This window comes from Callorhinus ursinus, unplaced genomic scaffold, assembly GCF_003265705.2.
Source record: "Callorhinus ursinus isolate GAN/ISIS: 27379988/994484 unplaced genomic scaffold, GSC_fseal_2.0 scaffold66, whole genome shotgun sequence".
In the NCBI taxonomy this organism is placed as follows: Eukaryota; Metazoa; Chordata; class Mammalia; order Carnivora; family Otariidae; genus Callorhinus; species Callorhinus ursinus.
The window spans coordinates 2213125-2236677 of NW_027397128.1; the positions used below are offsets into that span (position 1 = coordinate 2213125).

Below are 23553 nucleotides of genomic sequence, written 5' to 3' on the forward strand. Positions count from 1 at the left end.
ATGTTGGAGAGGTTGTGGAGAAAGGGGAACTCTCTTACACTGTGGTGGGAATGCAAGTTGGTACAGCCACTTTGGAAAACAGTGTGGAAGTTCCTCAAAAAATTAAAAATAGAGCTACCCTATGACCCAGCAATTGCACTACTGGGTATTTACCTCAAAGAGACAGATGTAGTGAAAAGAAGGGCCACATGCACCCCAACGTTCATAGCAGCAATGTCCACAATAGCCAAACTGTGGAAAGAGCCGAGATGCCTTTCAACAGATGAATGGATAAAGAAGATGTGGTCCATATATACAATGGAATATTAGCCATCAGAAAGAATGAATACCCAACTTTTACATCAACATGGATGGGACTGGAGGAGATTATGCTAAGTGAAATAAGTCAAGCAGAGAAAGTCGATTATCATATGGTTTCACTTATTTGTGGAACATAAGGAATAGCATGGAGGACATTAGGAGAAGGAAGGGAAAAATGAAGGGGCGGAAATCAGAGCAGGAGATGAACCATGAGAGACTATGGACTCTGAGAAACAAACTGAAGGTTTTAGAGGGGAGGGGGTTGGGGCGATAGGTTAGCCTGGTGATGGTTATTAAGGAGGGCACGTACTGCATGGAGCACTGGGTGTCATATGAAAACAGTGAATCATGGATCACCACATTAAAAACTACTGATGTATTGTATGGTGACTAACATAACATAATAAAATAAAATTTAAAAAAAAGATAAAACGCTTCTGCACAGCAAAAGAAACAATCCACAGAACTAAAATATAGCCTATGGAATAAGAGAAGATATTTGACAATGACGTATCAGATAAAGAGTTACTATCCAAAATCATAAATAACATATTTCACTCAACACCTGAAAAACAAATAGTCCAGTTAAGAAATGGACAGAAGATATTAATAGACGTTTTTCCAAAGAAGACATCCATATACCTAACACACATGAAAAGATGCTCAACATCACTCATCATGAAGGAAATACAAATTAAAACCACGTTGAGATACCGCCTCACACCTGTCAGAACAGCTTAAAAAATAACGCACGAGAAACAGCAGATGTTAGCAAGGATGAGGAAAAAGGGGAAACCTGTTACACTGGTGATGGGAATGCAAATGGTGAAGACACTCTGGAAAGTAGTATGGAGCTTCTTGTATGAGTTAAAAATATAAGTACCTTATGATCCAGCAATTGCAGTACTAGGTATCTACTCAAAAGATACTAAAATACAGATTTAAAAGGGTATATACATCCCAATGTTCATAGCAGCATTATCAACTACAGCCAAACCATGGAAAGAGCCCAAGTGTCCACTGACTGATGAATGGATAAAGAATATATATATATATATATATATATATATATATATATATTACAGAACTATCAAGACATCAAAAGAATGAAATATTGCCATTTTCAATGATGTGGATGGGGCAATAGTGTATTGTGCTAAATGAAATGTCAGTCATAGAAAGACAAATAATCTATGATTTCACTCATATCTGGAATTTAAGAAAGAAAACGGATGAACATATAGGAAGGCCAAAATAAGAGAGAGGGAAGCAAACCATAAGAGAGTCTTAACTATCAAGAACAAACTGAGGATTGATGGAGGGAGTTTCGAGGGGGCTTGGCTAAATGGGTAATGGGTATTAAGGAGGGTACTTTTTGTGCTGAGCACTGAGTGTTAGATGGATGTGATGAATCATTAAATTCTACACCTGAAACCAAACCAATTTTACCATATACGTTAACTAACTTTAATTTAAATAAAAAATGAAAAGAAAAAAATAAATGACAACTACATAAAACAGTAATGTTGATGTGATTATTATATATAAAGATGTGATTTATTACAATAATAGCATAAAGGATGGGAAATGGAGTTATATAGAAACAAAGTTTTTATATATTATTGAAATTAAAGTGGTATGAATCCAAACTAGATTGTAGCAAATTAAGGATTAATGATATTCCCCAGGCAACTATCTAGAAAATAACTAAAAATATATATTGGTACAAACAACATGGGAATTACATGGTACACTAGATAATATCTATTTAATGCCAAAGTCAGCAATAATAAAGCAATAGAGGAATAAGAAAAATATATATATAAAACAAACTCTTAACCATAGAGAACTAACTGATGGTTACCAGAAGGGAGGTGGGTGGGGGCATGGATTAAATAGGTGTTGGGGATTAATGAGTGCACTTGTCATGAGCACCAGGTGTTTTATGGAAGTGTCGAATCACTATTTTGTATACCTGAACCTAATATTATACTGTATGTTCACTGACTGGAATTTAAATTAAAATTTTTAAAAATAAAATAAAAAAGAAGATATATATAAAAGAAATAACAAAATGGCAGACATAAATCTATTTTGTCAGCAATTACATTAAATATGAATAGATTAAATGATCAAATTTAAAGGCAGAGATTAACAAAGTGAATAAGAAAACATAATTATGTGGAATCTAAAAACCAACACAAATGAACAAATAAACAAAAAACAGAAGCAGACGTATACATACAGAGAACAAACTGATGGTTGCCAAAGGGAAGGGGAGTTGGGGGAAGGGCAAAATGGGTGAAAGGCAGTGGGAGATATAGGCTTCCAATTATGGAATGAATGTCATGGGAATAAAAGATACAATATAGGGAATATAGTCAATGATATTTCAGTGGCATTGTATGTTGGCAGATGATAGGTACACTTGAGGTGAGCATAGCATAACATACAGAGATGTTAGATCATATCGCTGTACACCTGAAGCTAATGTAATATTATGTGTCAATGGTAACCAAATTAAAAAACAAAGTTTAAAAAGACAACTTGAATAAAAAAGAAAACAATCTAACTGCATGCTATGTATATTTAGGATTCAAACACATAAATAGTTTGAAAGTAAAAGAATGGAAAAATATATACCATGCAAACAGTAACTAAAATAAAGCTGGAGTAGCTATATGACTATCAAACAAAATAGACTTAATGAAAAAATTATTAGAGATAAAGAAGGACATTTTATAATTTAAAGAATAAATCCATCAAGAAGATGTTACAATTATAAACATATGCTTCTAATAAAAGAGCACCAAAATACATGAAGCAAAACTGACAGAATTTTAGGGAGAAATCAATAATTCAACAATAATAGTTTGAGGCTTCAGTACTCTAGTTTCAATTATGGGTAGAACAACCAGACCAAAAATCAACAAGGAAATCGAAGACTTGAGCAATACTGTTAACTAAATGGACCTAAACAACATATACAGTACACCCCACAGAACAGCATAATAAACACGCTTCTCAAGTGCATATGGAACGTTATCCAGAATAGACCATATGTTGGGCCACAAAATAAGGCTGAATAAATCTGAAACAATTAAAATAATGCAGAGTATTTTCTCCAACCACAGTGAAACAAAATTAAAAATAATTAACAGATAAAAATTAGAGAAATTCACAAATATGTGGAAATTAAATGACACATTACCAGTTAACCAGTGGGTAAAATAAAAAAAAAAGTCATTAGAAAATTATTAAACACTTTGAGATGATCAAAAATGAAAACAGCATATTGAAACTTATTGGAAGCAGTGAAAGCATTACTCAAAGGAAAAAAAATAGCTGTAAATACCTACATCAAAAAATAAGGAAGCACTCAAGTCAATAATCTAATCTTCCAACTTAGAAAGAAAACTAGAAAGAGAAAAGCAAACTAAACAGAAAACAAGCAGAAGGAAGAAAATAAAGATTTAGCAGAGATAAATGAAATAGTAAATAGAAACTAATAGAGAAAATCAACAAAACCAAAATTTAGTTATTAGAAATTATCAACATAATTAGCAAGCCTTTGGCTAGACCAACCTATAAAAAAAGAAAGAAAACTCAAATTGCTAAAATCTTTAATAAAAGAAGGGACATTACTATTAACTTTGTAGAAGTAAAAAATAATTATAAGGGAATACAACAGTAAGAAAATGAAATAGTGGATATAGGAGACACATTCCTAGAAATTTACAAATTACTGAAACACTAAAGAAGAGATAGAAAACCTGAATGGGCTGAACATTAACAAGTAAAAAGATTGGATCTCTAATCAAATACCTTCCCTCAAAGTAAAAGCTAGGCCCAGGTGGCTTCACTGGTGAATTCTACCAAAGATTTCAAAAAAATTAATGCCTATTCTTCACCAATTATTTCAAAGAATGGGTGAGGTAACACTTCCCAAATTCATATTTTTTAAGATTTTATTTATTTATTTGATAGAGAGAGACAACGAGAGAGGGAACACAAGCAGGGAGAGTGAGAGAGGGAGAAGCAGGCCTCCCGCTGAGCAGGGAGCCCGATGCGGTGCTCGATCCCAGGACCCTGGGATCATGACCTGAGCCAAAGGCAGACGCTTAACGACTGAGCCACCCAGGCGCCCCTCCCAAATTCATATTTGAGACCAGTATTACCCTGATACAAAAGCAGAAAAAGACATGAAAAGAAAAGAAAACTAAGAACAAATATTCCTTATGAATATAGATGTAAAACTACTTAATAAAATACAAGCATATCAAATCCAGCAGCATATTAAAAGGAGTATGCACTATGACCATTAGAGCTAATCCCAGGAAGGCAAGATTGGTTCAACATATGAAAACAAGTCAATGCAATACACTCTATTAATAGAATAAAGGACACACAATCATCTTAATAGACACAGAAAATGCACTTGACATAATCTGATGCTCTTTAATTATAAAAAAAAATCAACAAACTAGGAATAGAAGCAACTTTTGCAATATAAGAATATTTACAAAAAACACTCAGCTAGAACTCAGGGGGATGGAGGCAAGATGGTGGAAGAGTAGGGGACCTCATTTCATCTGGTCCCTTGAATTTAGCTGGATAACTATCAAATAATTCTGAACACCCATTAATTCAACCTGAGATGTAAGAAAATATATCTGGAACTCTACAAATAGAAAAGCAACTGCTTTTTGCAAGGTAAGAGGTGTGGAGACGTGAATCTGAGGGGAGATATCAGAAGATAAAAGGAGAGGGGAGGGAGCATCCATAAGCCAGCTACCAGAAAGTGATATAGCCCTGGAGGACAAAATTGGAACCCTTAATAATCTAATCTAATAACAGACATCCCTGTCTGAAAGGGGCTCAGACAATGAAAAGGGCAGAATTCTAGATGGGTCAGTGTGGTCTCAGGATCTCAGGAGTCACAGAACTAATGGGGGTGCCTGAGCCAGTAGAGTGCCCAAGCAGTGGATCAGGGAAACTAGTTATGGTCAGTCAGCTCAGGAGGGGACTCTCAGCTTGGGTCACCATAAGCTATAAGCTAGGCTAGTCGAGGGACCACTCTCAGCATGAGCACCCTGAAAAGGACTGGAATGTATGGACCGTTTGCCCATGGATGGAATGCATGGACCCTCCCCGGCCCCTCCATGACTGGAAAACAGCTCTCAGGGTGGTAGCTCTACAAATAGAAGGACAGTAGGGTGACACTCAGACATCCCCTGGGAGTGGCAGAGCCCTCGACCGCTTATCAGCTCCAGGGCACATAAAGGGCATTAAAGCAGGTCCCTTGGAATAACCTCAGGAGGATTGCTTTGGACATGCACCACAGGAGTCTGTGGAGTCTGGCACACACAAAAGTGAAGACTGTTTGTCCCAGAGGATATACTAAAGGGGGGAGGTGCTAATCTTCTGGCTCTGGGGCTGGGGATTGGGGCACAGCCATTTTTATTCTGGTCCAATAAAGAGGCATGGAAAGCCTTCAGGGAGCAAAAGCCACACAGAGGACCAGCTTACATTGAGCCCAGCCTCCTGGCAAGGGGCGGTGCAACTCCACCCAGGCAAAGACACCTGAGAAGCAGTACAGCAGACCTCTCCCCCAGAAGACAAACTGGAAGAACAATGTGTATTTTGCTTGGTCATGGTTGATATTTTTGATCTGCTCACTTGCTCACCCATCCTTCTCTGGGTAGAATGAATAGAAGGAGGAATTCACAACAAAAGAAAGAACCAGAGGTGATGTTTTCTGCCAGAGATCTAATAGGGATATAAGTAAGATGTCAGATATGGAATTCAGGATAGCAACTATAAAGTTAATAGCTGGGTTTGAAACAAGCACAAAAGACTGTAGAGAATCTCTGAGTGCAGAAATGAGATCTAATCAGGCCAAATGTAAAAATTTAATAACTGAGATGAGGTCTAAATAGGATGCTCTAACACCTAGGGTGAATGAGGCAGAAGAGAGAGTAAGTGATCTAGAAGACAGGCTGATGGAAAGGAAGGAAGTTGAAGAAAAGAGAGAAAGAGCAAACAGCCTAACAGCCCATGAAGAAAGGCTTCAGGATATTAATGATGCCCTGAAATGAACCAATGTCAGAATTATTGGGGTGCCTGAAGGTGAAGAGAGAGAGGGGGCCAGAAGGTATATTTGAGCAAATCATAGCTGAGAACTTCCCTAATCTGGGAAAGGAAACAAGTATTCATGTCCAAGAGACAGAGAGGACCCTTCCCAAAATCAGTAAAAATAGATCAACACCTTGACATACAATAGTGAAGCTTGCAAATTTTAGGGAAAAAGTGAATCCTGAGAGCAACCTGGGACAAGGGGCTCCTTACCTACAGAGGAACATCAGACTACATCAGACCTATCTACCGAAACCCAGCAGGCCAGAAAACGTTGGCATGCTATATTAAGGGTACTAAATGGAAGAACATGCAGCCAAGAATACTTTATTCAGGGGTGCCTGGGTGGCTCAGTCATTAAGCATCTGCCTTCGGCTCAAGTCATCATCCTGGGATCAGGCCCTGCATCAAGCCTGCTTCTCCCTCTCCCACTCCCCCTGCTTGTGTCCCCTATCTCACTGTGTCTCTCTCTGTCAAATAAATAAATAAAATCTTTAAAAAAAGAGAGTACTTTATCCAGCAAGGCTGTCATTCAGAATGGAAGGAGAGATAAAGAGACAAACAGAAACAAAAAAGAATTTGTTAACACTAAACCAGCCCTGCAAGAAATATTAAGGGGGATTCTGTAAGTGAAGCAAAACTCCAAGAGTAACATAGACCAGAAAGAAACAGAGACAATCTACAGAAATGGGGACTTTACAGGCAATACAATGGCATTAAATTCATACCTATCAATAGTTACTCTGAATGTAAATGGGCTAAATGCTGCAATCAGACAGGGTATCAGATTGGATAAAAAAGCAAGACCCAACCATATGCTGTCTACAAGAGACTCATTTTAAACCTAGAGAAACCTCCAGACTGAAAGTGAAGGGGTGGAGAACAATTTACCATGCTAATGGACCTCAAAAGAAAGCTGGGGGTATCAATCTTCATATCAGACAAATTAGATTTTAAACCAAATACTGTAGTAAGAGATGAAGATAGACACTATATCATACTTAAAGGGTCTATCTAACAAGAACACCTAACAATCGTAAACATGGGAGCTCCCAACATGGGAGCACTATTTATATAAACCAATTAATAACCGAAGTAAAGAAAGACATTGATAGCAATACATTAATAGGGGATTTCAACACCCCACTCACAGCAATGGACAGATCATCTAAACAGAAGATCAACAAAAAACAAGGGCTTTGAATGACAAACTGGACCAGATGGACTTCACAGATATATACAGAACACTCCATCCTAAAACAACAGAATACTCATTCTTCTTGAGTGCACGTGGAACTTTCTCCAGAATACATCTCATACTGGGTCACAAATCAGGTCTCAACCGATACCAAAAGACTGGGATTTTTCCCCACATATTTTCAGACCACAATGCTGTGAAACTTGAACTCAATCACAAGAGGAAATTTGGAAGGAACTCAAACACTTGTAGGTTAAAGAGTATCCTGCTAAAGATGGGTCAACCAGGAAATTAAAGAAGAATTTAAAAAATTCAAGGAAAGTAATGACAATGGAAACATATCTGTTCAAAACCTTTGGGATACAGCAAAGGCAAGAGGGAAGTAAATTGCAATATAAGCTTCTCTCAAAAAAATTAGAAAAATCTCAAATTCACAAGCCAAACCTACACCTAAAAGAGCTGGAAAAAGAACAACAAATAAAGCCTAAACCAAAAAAGGGAAGAGAAATCATAAAGATTAGAGCAGAAATCAATGAAATAGAAACCAGATCAGTAGAACAGATCTACTAGAAAGCTGGCTCTTTGAAATAATTAATCAGATCGACAAACTCTAGCCCGACTTATACAAAAGAAAAGAGAAAGGACCCAAATTAATAAAATCATGAATGAAAGGGGATTGATCATGACCAACACCAAGGAAATACAATTTTTAAGAACAACCTATTAGCACCTATATGCCAACAAATTAGGCAATCTGGAAAAAAAAAATAGATGCATTCCTGAAAACTTATAAACTACCTGAACTGAAGCAGGAAGAAATAGAAAATCTTAACAGACCCATAACCAGCAAGGAAATTGAAGCAGTAATCAAAACCTCCCAAAAAACAAGAGTCCTTGGCCAGATGGCTTCCCAGAGGAATTCTACCAAACATTTAAAGAAGAAATAATATCTATTCTACTGAAGCTGTTTCAAAAAATAGAAATGGAAGGAAAACTTCCAAACTCATCCTATGAGGCCAGCATTACCTTGATCCAAAAATCAGACAAAGACCCCATCAAAAAGGAGAATTACAGACTAATATCCCTGATGAACATGGATGCCAAAATACTCACCAAGATACTAGCCAATAGGATCCAACAGTACATGAGAAGGATTATTCACTACAACCAAGTGGGATTTATTCCTGGGATGCAAGTGTGGTTCAACATTCACAAATCAATCAACGTGATACATCACATTAATAAAAGAAAGGACAAGAACCATATGATCCTCTCAATTGATGCAGAAAAAGCATTTGACAAAATACAGCATCTTTTCTTGATTAAAACTCTTCAAAGTGTAGAGATAGAGGGAACATATCTCAATATCATAAAAGCCATCTATGGAAACCCCAAGCGAATATCATTCTCAATGTAAAAACTGAGAAATTTCCCTTAAGGTCAGAATTATGACAGAAATGCCCATTCTCACCACTGTTGTTCAGTATAATACTAGAAGTCCTAGACTCACATTTCAGAGAACAAAAAGAAATAAATGGCATTCAAATTGGCAAAGAAGAAATCAAACTCTGTCTTTGCAGATGACATGATAGTTTATGTGAAAAACCCAAAAAGCTCCACCCCCAAATTGCTACAACTCATACAGCAATTCAACAAGGTGGCAGGATACAATATCAATGCACAGAAATCAGTTGCATTTCTATACACTAACAATGTGACTGAAGATACAGATTTAGGGAATCGATTCCATTTACAATTGTACCCAAAACCATAAGATACCTAGGAATAAACCTAATGAAAGTGGTAAATGATCTGTACTCTAAATACTACAGAACACTTATGAAAGAAATTGAGGAAGACACAAAGAGATGGAAAAACAGCCCATGCTCCTGGATTGGAAGAATAAATATTGTTAAAATGTTTGTGTTGCCCAGAGGAATCTACACATTCAACGCAATCCTTATCAAAATACCATGGGCATTTTTTTTCACAGAGCTGGAACAAACAATCCTAAAATTTGTATGGAACCAGAAAAGACCCTGAATCACCAGGGGAATGTTGAAAAGAAAACCAAAGCTGGGGGCATCACAATGCCTGACTTCAACCTCTATTACAAAGCTGTGATCATTAAGACAGCATGGTACCAACACAAAAACAGACCCATGGATCAATGCAACAGAACAGAGACCCCAGAAAAGGACCCTCAACTCTATGGTCAACTAATAATCGACAAAGCAGAAAAGAATATCCAATGGAAAAAAGAGAGTCATTTCAATAAATGGTGCTAGGAATATTGGACCACTACCTGAAGAAGAATGAAGCTGGACCTACACCATACACTCAAAATGGGCGAAAGACCTACATGTGGGACAGGAATTCATCAAAATCCTAGGGGAGAACACAAGCAGTAACCTCTTTGACCTTGGCTGCAGCAACCTCTTGTAAGACACATCTCTAAATCAAGGGAAACAAAAGCAAAAATGAACTTCTGGGACTTCATCAAGTTAAAAAGCCTCTGCACAACAGAGGAAACAGTCAACAAAACTAAGAGGCAACCCATGGAATGGGAGAAGATATTTTCAAATAACATATCAGATAAAGGGCTGATATCCAAGATCTATAAAAACTTCTCAAACTCAACACCCAAAAAACAAATAATCCAGTCAAGAAATGGGCAGAAGACATGAAAAAACAGTTCTCCAAAGAAGACATATAAATGGCCAACAGACACATGAAAAACTGCTCCACATCACTAGCCATCAAGGAAATACAAATCAAAACCACAATGAGATAACACTTTACACCAGTTAGAATGGCTAAAATTAACACGACAGGGAACAACAAATGTTGGTGAAGATGTGTAGAAAGGGGAACCCTCTTACAATGTTGGTGGGAATGCAAGTTGGTACAGCCACTCTGGAAAACAGTATGGAGGTTCCTCATGACGTTAAAAATAGAGCTACCCTAGGATCCAGCAATTGCACTAAGTATTTTCCCCCAAAATACAGATGTAGTGAAAAGAAAGGGCACATGCACCCTAATGTTCATAGCAGCAATGTCCCCAATAGCCAAACTGTGGAAGAAACTGAGATGCCCTTCAACAGATGAATGGATAAAGAAGATGTAGTTCATACCCACAATGACATATTACTCAGCCATGAGAAAGGATGAATATCTACCATTTACATTGACATGGCTGGAACTGGAGGGGATTATGCCAAGTGAAATAAGTCAGGCAGAGAAAGACACTTATCATATGGTTTCACTCATATGTGGAATATAAGAAATAGTGCAGAGGATCATAGCGGAAGGGAGGTAAAACTGAATGGGAAGAAATCAGAAGGGGTGACAAACCATGAGAGACTCTTGACTCTGGGAAACAAATTGAGGATTCTGGAAGGGGAGGTGGGTGGGGCAATGGGGTAACTGGGCGTTGGGCCTTAAGGAGGGCAAATGATGTGATGAGCACTGGATGTTATATGCAACTGATGAATCCTTGAACACTACATCTCAAAATAATGATGTACTCTATGTTGGCTAATTGAATTTAAATTAAAAATCACACAACGAATAGTATACTTAATGGTAAAAGACTGAATGCTTTTCGTGTAAGATCCAAAACAAGACAATTATGTCCACTATCACCATCCTTATTTACAATTGTACTGTAGGTACTTGCCAGGGAAATTATATGAGAAATAACAAACATCCATATTGAAGAAGAAGAATACAAATATTTATATTTTCAGATTACATAATCATATATAGAAAATCCTAAAGAATTCATAAAACGATGATTAGAGCTAATAAATAAGTTTAGCAAGGTTGAAGGATTTAGGAACAATATACAAATATTAGTTGTACTTCTGTACACAAGAAACAAACTGTCCAAAAATTATGTTAAGAAAACAATTCTATTATACTAGCATCAAAAATAATAAATTACTAAGAAACAAATTTAATATACTGAAAACTACAAGACACTGTTGAGTGAAGATTCAGATAACTGGAAAAACATCTCATGTTCATGGATGAAAAGATTTAATATTGTTAAGGTGGTAACACTGTCCAAATCTGCAGAATCAATTCAATCATATGAAAATCTCAATTACCTATTTGCAGAAAGGAAAAGCTGATCCTGAATGGATCAGTATAGACCCATATGTAATTGCCACAAATCCTAAATAGCCAAAACAATCTTGAAAAAGAAAAACAAAATTTGAAGACTCAACAATTTCAAAATTTACTACAAAGCTATGGAAATCAAGCAATGTGGTACTGGTATAAATATAGATACATAGATCATGTAAAGCAATTGAGAGTCCAGAAATAAATCTGTATATCTCTGGTCATTGATATTTGAAAAGGCTCCCATTCAGTGGGAAAGCATAGTTCCTTCAAATAATAATGCTGGGACAACCAGACAATAAAATAATGGAAATGGGCCCCTATCTCATGCTATATACAAAAAATTAATTCAAAATGAATCAAATACCTAAACATATGAGCTAAAACTATAAAACTCTTTAAAGAAAGCATAGGAGTATATATGTATGACCTGGAGTTTGGTAATGGATTCTTAGATATGACACCAAAAGCACAAGCATAAAAAGAAAAAAAAATAGATCAGTTGGACGTCATCAAAATTAAAAACTTTTGTGCATCCAAGGACACTATCAAGAAAGTGAAAGGCAACCTACTGAATGGGATAAAATATTTGCAAACAATATATATGAAAAGAATCTAGCATTCAGAATATATAACAAACTCTTACAACTCAACATTTACAAAGGTAAACAATCAAATTTTAAAATGAGCAAACTTCCAATTATAAAATAAGAATGGGTATACAATGTACAACATGGGAGATATAGTTAATAACATGCAATAATATGCAACAACTTTGTATGGTAACAGATGATAGCTAGACTTATCATGGCGATCACTTCATAATGTTTATAGATGTTGAATTACCATGTTGTACACCCAAAACTAATATTGTATGTCAACTACACTTCAATAAAAAATAATGTGCAAAATATTTGAATAATACTTCTTCTCTGAAGAAGGCATACAAATGGCCACTAAGCACATGATAAGATACTCAACATCATTAGTCATTAGGGACATGCAAACTGCAACCACAATGTGATACTACTTCACACCCACTTAGTTTACTATAATTTAATAAATAAAATAGAAAGTAAATTGATGAGAGTGGGGAGAAATTGCAACCCTTACACATTGCTGATAAGAATGTAAAATAATGCAGCCACTTTGGAGAAGAGTTTGGCAGTTACTCAAATAGTTAAACATAGAGTGACTGTATGACCCAGCAATTCCATTCTTAGTCATGTACCTAAGAGAATTGGAAAAAAAATTCACATGAAAAAATTTACATGATTGTTAACAGCAGCATTATTCATAATAGCTAAAAAGTAGATATAATTCAAATTCCCATCAACTGATGAATGAATGATAACATGTGTTATATCCATGCAATGGAATATTATTTGGCAATAAAAAGAATGAAATGCTGATGCATGCTACAGCATGGATGAACTTTAAAAACATTATGCTAAATAAAACAACCACATACAAGAAGTCACATATTGTATGGTTCAATTAATTTCAAACACCCACAATAGATAAATCCAGAGACAGAAAGTAGATTAGTGATTCCTAGAGGCTGCAGGAATGGGGGATGAGAATGACTGCTTAATAGACATGGGTTTTACTTTTGTTTTTGTTTTTTTATTTTATTATTTTATTTTATTTTATTTTATTTTATTTTATTTTATTTTATTTTATTTTATTTTATGTTATGTTAGTCACCATACAGTACATCATTAGTTTTTGATGTAGTGTTCCATGATTCATTGTTTTCGTATAATACCCAGTGTTCCATGCAGTATGTGCTCTCCTTAATACACATCACTGGGCTAACCCATCCCCCCACCTACCTCCCCTCTAAAAACCTCAGTTTGTTTCTCAGAGTCCATAGTGTCTCATGGTTTGTTTCCCCCTCTGATTTCTCCCCCTTCATTTTCCCTTCCTTCTCCTAATGTCCTCCATGCTATTCCTTATGTTCCACAAATAAGTGAAACCATATGATAATCAACTTTCTCTGCTTGACTTATTTCACTTAGCATAATCTCCTCCAGTCCCGTCCATGTTGATATAAAAGTTGGGTATTCATCCTTTTGATGGCTGAGTAATATTGTGTATATGGACCACATCTTCTTTATCCATTCATCTGTTGAAGGGCATCTTGGCTCTTTCCACAGTTGGCTATTGCAGACATTGCTGTTATGAACATTGGGGTGTATATGGCCCTTCTTTTCACTACATCTGTGTCTTTGGGTAAATACCCAGGTAAATACCAGAAGAATTTTGCAATTGCTGGGTCATAGGGTAGCTCTATTTTTAATTTTTTGAGGCATCTCCACACTGTTTTCCAAAGTGGCTGTACCAACTTGCATTCCTACCAACAGTGTAAGAGGGTTCCCCTTTCTCCACAACCGCTCCAACATTTGTTGTTTCTTGCCTTGTCAATTTTTGCCATTCTAACTGGGATAAGGTGGTATCTCAATGTGGTTTTGATTTGAATTTCCCTGATGGCTAATGATGATGAACATTTTTCATGTGTCTGTTAGCCATTTGTATGTCTTCTTTGGAGAAGTGTCTGTTCATGTCTTCTGCCCATTTTTTGACTTGATTATTTGTGGTTAGAATGCTCTGGAATTAGATAATGGTGATGGTTGCACAACCAACCTAACCACTGAATTATATATATTAAAATGTTGAATTTTATATTATTGAAAGTATATCTCATTTAAAAAAAGATGTCAATGAAAAGTTTATATAATTTCTTTAGGCTAAGAAAGAGGAAGAACATTGCAGGCAGGGAGAACAGCATTTTATGTTACAGATGTGGAGATATAAAGATAGATAGGTAGGTTGAGGACACACTAAGGGAGTTTAGGCATTGTTTTTTGGTAGAAAAATCCATGGGGAGTAACAGAAGTTTTCTGAAGAAGAAATAAAAATTGCCCAATCTAAGTTTTGGGAAAATAATTCTGACAAGTGTGGTGAGGTTTTTGAAGGGGAGGGAGTGACATATTTTGTCCATTCACTTACAAATATTCATTGAGTGCATCCTATGTGCCAAGTACTTTTCAAGACCACCAAGAACCAGTGATGGATTTTATAACTTGTGACATAAAATAGATACTTAATAAATGTTCAATAAGTTGATGGTTTGGTGAGGATGGATGGACACAGAGAAGTCATTTAAAAAGCTATTGAAATTGTTCAGCAAAAAAGATAATGGAACTTTGAGGGTATGGGAAAATAAAGACAGAGCTTAATAAGAGCTTGATTTAGTAGTTGAATTCACAGCACTTGGTGATATTGATGATTATGTGAGAGGTAAAGTGGGGGGGGGAGTCTTAGATATTGCCAAATCTTCAAACTAAGTCTTTGACACTTATGATCAAGAGATAAATTAGGGAAAAGCCAGCAAAGAGGCCTGAGAAGGATCAGTCAGATAGGTCTTAGGAAAACCAAGAGAGAATGCTGGTGTTGATAGTGTAAATTGAAAGAGCTTTGAGGAGGAAGGGATGTCAACTGTTACCTTGATGTTAAGGAAGATGGGTGTGAATGAAGGGGTCTTGGGCTTTGGTAATTTGGAGGTCAGTGATGACTCCAGTTTATAAAGTTATGTTATAGTGAATCAAGAGGGACATCTGGTGGACACTCTTTTTCAGAAGGTTGGTAGTGGTCATAGGAGAGAGATGGAGTGGCAGATGTTATTTACAGATATGTATATTAGATTTAAACACATACATATTATAATACATGCATACATACATATTAGGCTTAGCCATAGAATAATAGGTGGGTCAGGGAATTAGATTAGCTGAAGTTAAAAGCAAAGGTGGAGGGTTTGCTGTGGAGAGAAGAAAGGCACATCTTACTCTGAGGCAAGAAGGAATAGGTACAGAAATGTCAAGGCAGAGAGGGTAGTTGATAGACTTCACAACTGAAGGGGCTCTGGATGTTCTCAAAGAAGGAGGAGATTGACCTCATGTTCTGAGAGCAGGTGTGGAGGCCTAAAATAAAGTGAAAGTGTTCTGAACAGCTGCTATCAGGAATGGGACAAAAATAAGCAAGTTGGTAAGCAGCATGAAGATAATCAGTTGACATCACAGAGCATGAAACTAAATTGAGACCAAAACATCGCTGCTGTTTGTTTTTGTTTGTTTTATGAAAACTTAGCAGTCCAAGAGTGTGAAAAAGGGCAAAGCATACAGGGCCATCCCAGAACTGAGGAACAGCATAGAGGGTAAGGCAAAAGGATGACAGTTGAGAGCTATGTAGGTCAGAGATGAAACAGGGAACCAGAATCATGGAACCAGGTTGAGATAACAGAAGGAAGAGAAGGCTCAGAGAGCAGGGAAGGGTACAAAGCTGAGAGTAACTTCTCTGAGCCTGTTTCCTTTTTCATCAGTAAGGGGCAATGGTAAGCACTGCCTAACAGCTTTGTTGCCTGTAAACTTAAATTTTGATAAGGAATAGACAGGTTGATTGGTTGTAAGCAAGGTCTTTCCCAGATGGGCTAAGAACCAATTCACAGAAAGGTGAGAATGTTCAACTTACGTCTTTATAAAGTATACATTCTTGAACTTTCTGGCCATGCTATATCCCCTCTGCCTGACCATATTGTCAACTCACAGAGAACTGAACCATATAATTCTCTAAGAGTGAGATTGCCCTTGTTCCCTTAACAACTAGCAGACCAGAACCTACAGCACACATATACTCATTACAGCTCAGCTTTGGGAAACAAATGCTTCCAGGCAAACACAGGAGTCTCAAAACAACATTAACCTCCTAATCCAAATAGTGAGAGCCAGTTTGCTCATTTTCCTTATACAGCACTATATTCTGAGGATAGTAATTTTCAGGTGGCTCTGAGGATAAGTCCCTAAAAGCAGTTAGTTCCCAACATGTTTTGGGCAATGGTGACCTTGTTGGAATAAGTGTCTTCCCTTCCAAGGAAATCTCTTGGAAGGCAACAAGATTCACTTAGGTTTTTTTTTTTTTAAAGATTTTATTTATTTGACAGGGAGAGACACAGCGAGAGAGAAAACACAAGCTCGGAGAGTGAAAGAGGGAGAAGCAGGCTTCCTGCTGAGCAGGGAGCCCGATATGGGGCTCGAACCCAGGACCCTGGGATCATGACCTGAGCTGAAGGCAGATGCTTAACGACTGAGCCACCCAGGCTCCCCAACAAGATTCACTTAGATGTATCACTGTTGGGCTGTTCATTAAAACCCCAGCCTGCAGTCTTCATGTACATAGTTTGTAGTGCTCCCAGGATAATGCTGTAAGAAACAGCCAGACCTTGATTAACCAGAGTCAATCTTCATTGACACCTCAACGAGAACTTGCATTTGACTTTAGGAACAAGATTGGGGGTGGTATTTAAAGAAACTATGTAGATATCTGAGCTTTATTTCATGAAACAAAACCAAACACAAACAATAAAATAACAGTAAAAAATCCTCGCTGAACAAAACAAAACAGACAAAAAGAGCAATGAGATATCACCTTACACCTGTCAGAATGGCTAAAATAAAAAATACAAGATGTAATAAGTGTTGGTGAATATGTGGAGAAAAAGGTACCCTCATAGATTATTGGTGAAAATGTAAACTGGTACAGCCACTGTGGAAAACAGTATGGAGGTTTTTCAAAAAAATTAAAAATAGAAATACTATATGATCCAATAATTCTGCTATTGGGAATTTACTTATAGAAAATGAAAACATGATGGGGATCCCACACTGCCAGTGAGTGACAGCCTCGCTCGCTGGGGACGGGGCACAGACTCGCAGACCAGTAGCGGCGGGGAAAGACTTTAGGGCAGCCCCCAGGGCAGAAACCCAGAGTGGTGGGGTCACACGTGTGAACTGGGAATGGCTGGAGGTTTTAGAATCACAAAGGGCAGAGACGTGCCCGATCTGGAGGCAAGACTGGGAGCACTGTGGAGGGGCGCACAACCCAGGACGCTAGAGTTTATAGCAGCACAGACAGAAACGGAGACAGTGTGGCCTGGAGAGCTCACTGAAGAACAGACTGTGAACTCTCTGCTCTGAGGCAGAGAGTTGGAAACGTTCTCTTCTGCTCTGACTCTCGGAAGAGACGTGGAAAGCCGCCAGAGAACAAAAACCCACAAAACTGATACCCACTAAGCCCATCCCCCATCACAGGGGGGCAGGGCAACTCTGGCCAAACAGGGTTGCCTGAGTAACAGCGCGGCAGGCCCGTCCCCCAGAAGACAGGCTGAGAAAACAAGAGGCCAGCAATCCTAAGGTCCCTAGAAACAGGTGCATCTTGCTTGGGTTCTGGTCTATAATTTGGACTCTATACATTCCTTCAACCACCAATCAACAGAATGACTAGGAGGAGGAACCCCCCAAATAGAAAAGACTCAGTGATTATGACTTATGCTGCAGATTTACAAATGGATGAAGATATAACCAAGTGTCAGAGATGGAATTCAGGCTAGCAATTGTGAAGACAATAGCTAGAATGGAGAAATCAATTAATGGCAACATAGAGTCTCTAAGGGCAGAAATGAAAGCTGAATTGGCAGAACTTAAAAATGCTATCAATGAGATCCAATCCAATCTAGATAATCTAACAGCTAGGGTAAGTGAGGCAGAAGAACGAATAAGCGACCTGGAAGACAATATAATAGATAAAAAGGGAAAAGAGGAGGCCATGGGAAAACAACTCAGAATCCAAGAAAACAGAATCAGAGAAATAGGTGACACCATGAAGCATTCCAATGTCAGAATGATTGAAATCCTGGAGGGAAGGGAGAGAGAGAGAGGACTAGATATATTTGAGCAAATTGTAGCTGAGAACTTCCCTAATCTGGGGAATGAAACAAACATTTGCATCCTAGAGGCAGAGAGGAACCCTCCCAAGATCAAGGAAAACAGACCAATGCCCTGGCATGTAATAGTAAAACTTGCAAATCTTAGAATCAAGGAAACCATCTTAAGGGCAGTTAGGGGGAAGAGATTCCTTACGTACAGAGGAAAGAACATCAAAATAACATCAGACCTATCCACAGAGACCTGGCAAGACATATTCAGGGTACTAAATGAGAAGAACATGGAGCCGAGAATACTTTATCCAGCAAGGCTGTCATTTAGAATGGATGGAGAGATGCCGAGCTTCCACGACTGGCAGAAACTGAAAGAATATGTGACCACTAAGCCGGCCCTGCAAGAAATATTAAGGAGTTTTTCTTAAGAGGAGAAAGACCCCAAAAGTGATATACAACAGAAATTTACAAGGACAATCTATAAAAACAACATCTTCACAGGCAACATGATGACAAATAATTCATATCTTTCAGCAATCACTCTCAACGTGAATGGCCTAAATGCTCCCATAAAATGGCACAGGGTTGCAGATTGGATAAAAAGACAGGACTCATCCATATGCTGCCTACAAGAGACTCATTTTGAACCTAAGGATACATCCATACTGAAAGTTAAAGGGTGGAGAGCCATCTTCCATGCCAACGGACCTCAAAAGAAAGCTGGGGTAGCAATTCTTATATCAGACAAATTAGATTTTAAATAAAAGTCTGTAATTAGAGACACAGAAGGACCCTATATCATTCTTAAAGGGTCTATCCAACAAGAAGATCTAACAATTGTAAATATCTATGCCCCCCAACATGGGAGCAGCCATCTACATAGGCCAACTGTTCACCAAAATAGAGTCATATTGATAACAATACATTAACTGTTGGAGACCTCAATACTCCACTCTCAGCAATAGATGAATCATCTAAGCAGAAAATCAACAAAGAAACAAGAGCTTTGAATGACACACTGGACCAGATGGACCTCATAGATATATACAGAACATTCCACCCTAAAACAGAATACTCATTCTTCTTGAGCACACATGAACTTTCTCCAGAATAGACCACATACTGGGTCACAAATCAGGTATTAACCGATACCAAAAGAACGAGATTGTTCCCTGCATATTCTTAGACCATAATGCTTTAAAACTGGAACTCAATCACCAGAAAAAATTTGGAAGAAATTCAAACACTTGGAAGCTAAAGACCACTCTGCTTAAGAATGTTTGGGTCAACCAGGAAATCAAAGAAGAAATTAAACAATTCAGGGAAACCAATGAGAAAAACATATTGGTCCAAATCCTATGGGATACTGCAAAGGTGTTCCTAAGGGGGAAAAATAAAACTATCCATGCATCATTAAAAAAAAAAATAGACAAATTCCGAATTCACCAACTAACCTTACACATTAAAGAATTGGAGAAAAACAAAAAATGATGCCTAAGCCACACATTAGAAGAGAAATAATTAAAATTAGAGCAGAGATCAATTAATTAGAAACCAGAAACACAGTAGATTAGATCAACGAAACTAGAAGTTGGTTCTTTGAAAGAATTAATAAGATCGATAAACCACTGGCCAGACTTATCCAAAAGAAAAGAGAAAGGACCCAAATTAATAAAATTATGAATGAAAGGGGAGAGTTCATTACTAACACCAAGGAAATAGAAACAATTATTAGAAATTATTATCAAAAACTATATGCCAATAAACAGCTATCTGGATGAAATGGAGGCCTTCCTGGAAACCTATAAGCTGCCAAGACTGAAACAGGAGGAAATTGACAACCTGAATAGGCCAATAACCAGTAACAAGATCGAAGCAGTGACCAAAAACCTCCAAAAAACAAGAGTCCAGGGCCTGATGGATTCCCTGGGGAATTCTAACCAATATTCAAAGAAGGAATAATGCCTATTCTCCTGAAGCTGTTTCAAAAAATAGAAACAGAAAGAAAACTTCCAAACTCATTCTATAAGGCCAGCATTACTTTAATCCCCAAAGCAGGCAAAGACCCAATCAAAAAGGAGAATTTCAGACTGATATCCCTGATGAATATGGATTCCAAAATCCTCAACAAAATCCTAGCTAATAGGATCCAACAATACATTAAAAGGATCATCCACCATGACCAAGTGGGATTTATCCCTGGGATGTAAGGGTGGTTCAACTTTTGCAAATCAATCATTAATAAGAGGTGGGAGAAACATGGTCCTCTCGATTGATGCAGAAAAAGCATTTGAGAAAATACAACATCTTTTCCTGGTTAAAACTCTTCAGAGTATAGGGATAGAGGGAACATTCCTCAAGTTCATAAAATCCATCTGTGAAATACCCACAGCGAATATCATCCTCAATGGGAAAAAGCTGAAAGCCTTTCCCTTCAGATCAGGAACACGTCAAGGATGCCCACTCTCGCCACTATTGTTCAACATAGTACTAGAAGTCCTAGCAATCAGAGAACAAAAAGAAATAAAAGATATTCAAATTGGCAAAGAAGAATTCAAACTCTCTCTTTTCACAGACAACATAATTCTTTATGTGGAAAACCCAAAAGACTCCACCCCCAAATTTCTAGAACTCATACAGCAATTCAGTAATGTGGCAGGATACAAAATCAATGCAAAAGAATCAGTTGCTTTCTTATACACTAACAACACAACTGTAGAAAGAGAAATTAGAGAAATGATTCCATTTACAATAGCACCAAAAACCATAAGATACCTCGGAATAAACCTAACCAAAGAGGTAAAGGATCTATACTCTAGGAACTACAGAACACTCATGAAAGAAATTGAGGAAGACACAAAAAGATGGAAAAATATTCCATGCTCATGGATCAGAAGAATAAACATCATTAAAATGTCTATGCTACCCAGAGTAATCTATACCTTCAACGCCATCCCGATCAAGATTCCAATGACATTTTTCAAAGTGCAGGAACAAACAATCTAAAATTTGTATGGAATCAGAAAAGACCCCAAATCGCCAAGGAAATGTTGAAAAAGGAAAGCAAAGCTGGGGACATCATGTTGCCCAATTTCAAGCTATATTACAAAGCTGTGATCACCAAGACAGCATGGTACTGGCACAAAAACAGACATATAGACCAATGGAACAGAATAGAGAACCCAGATATGGACCCTCAACTCTATGGTCAAATAATCTTTGACAAAGCAGGAAAAAACATGCAATGGAAAAAAAGACAGTCTCTTCGATAAATGGTGCTGGGAAAATTGGACAGCCACATACAGAAGAATGAAACTCGACCATTCTCTAACACCATACACAAAGATAAACTCAAAATGGATGAACGACCTCAATGTGAGACAGGAATCCATCAAAATCCTAGAGAAGAACATAGGCAGTAACCTCTTGGACATTGCCCACAGCAACTTCTTTCAAGATACATCTCCAAAAGCTAGTGAAACAAAAGTAAAATTGAACTTTTGGGACTTCATCAAGATAAAAAGCTTCTGTACAGCAAAGGAAACAGTCAAAAAAACAAAGAGGCAACCCACAGAATGGGAGAAGATATTTGCAAATGATACTACAGATAAAGGGCTGGTATCCAAGATCTATAACGTTCTCAAACTCAACACCCAAAAACACAAATAATCAAGTCAAAAAATGGGAAGAAGGTATGTAAAGACACTTCTCCGAAGAAGGCATACAGATGGCTAACAGACACATGAAAAAATGTTCATCATCATTAGCCATCAGGGAAATTCAAATCAAAACCACATTGAGATACCACCTTACACCAGTTAGAATTGCAAAAATGGACAGGGAAAGAAACAACAAATGTTGGAGAGGTTGTGGAGAAAGGGGAACACTCTTACACTGGTGGTGGGAATGCAAGTTGGTACAGCCACTTTGGAAAACAGTGTGGAGGTGCCTCAAAAAGTTAAAAATTGAGCTACCCTATGACCCAGCAATTGCACTACTGGGTATTTACCCCAATGACACAGATGTAGTGAAGAGAAGGGCCATATGCACCCCAATATTGCAATGTCTGCAATAGCCAAACTGTGGAAAGAGCCGAGATTCCCTTCAACAGGTAAATGGATCAAGAAGATGTGGTCCATATATTCAATGGAATATTACTCAGCCATCAGGAAGGGCGGATACACTACTTTTACATCAACATGGATGGGACTGGAGGAGATTATGCTAAGTGAAATAAGTCAAGCAGAAAAAGTCAATTATCATATGGTTTCACTTATTTGTGGAACATAAGGAATAGCATGGAGGACATTAGGAGAAGGAAGGGAAAAATGAAGGGGGGAAAATCGGAGGGAGAGATGAACTATGAGGGACTATGGACTCTGAGCAACAAACAGGGTTTTAGAGGGGAGGGAGGAGGGGGGATAGGTTAGCCTGGTGATGGGTATTAAGGAGGGCATGTATTACATGGAGCACTGGGTGTTATATGAAAACAGTGGATGGTGGATCACTCCATCAAAAACTAATGATGTATTGTATGGTGACTAACACAACTTAATAAAATTAAAAAAAAATGAAAACACTAATTTAAAAAGATATATGCATCCCTATGTTTATTGCAGCATTGTTTACAGTAGTCAAGATGTGGAAGCAACCTAAGTGTCCATCAATAGACAAATGGATAAGAATATGTGATTATATATATATATATATATATATATATATATATATATATACACACACACACACACACACACATATACACACACACACAATGGAGTATTACACAGCCATACAGGAGTAAAAAATCATGCCATTTGAGAAAACATGGATAGACCTAGAGGGCATTATGTTAAGTGATATATGTCAGACTAAGAAAGACAAATATTGTGACACCTGGGTGGCTCAGTTGGTTGAGTGTCTGACTTCGGCTCAGATCATGGTCTTGGGGTCCTGGGATCAAGCCCCAAGTCAGACTCCCCATTTAGCAGGGAATCTGTTTGTCCCTCTGCCTCTGTCC

General features: G+C 37.6%; 1 protein-coding gene and 1 long non-coding RNA gene across 5 annotated transcripts in view; one reads left to right on the top strand and one right to left on the bottom strand.

The window, feature by feature from the left end:
• Positions 1-23553, bottom strand: part of VSIG4 (V-set and immunoglobulin domain containing 4) — a 54961-nt gene that overhangs the window by 23920 nt on the left and 7488 nt on the right. The gene's annotated exons all lie outside the window — the stretch shown is intronic.
• Positions 1-23553, top strand: part of LOC141371301 (uncharacterized) — a 70686-nt gene that overhangs the window by 9854 nt on the left and 37279 nt on the right. The window lies entirely within an intron of this gene.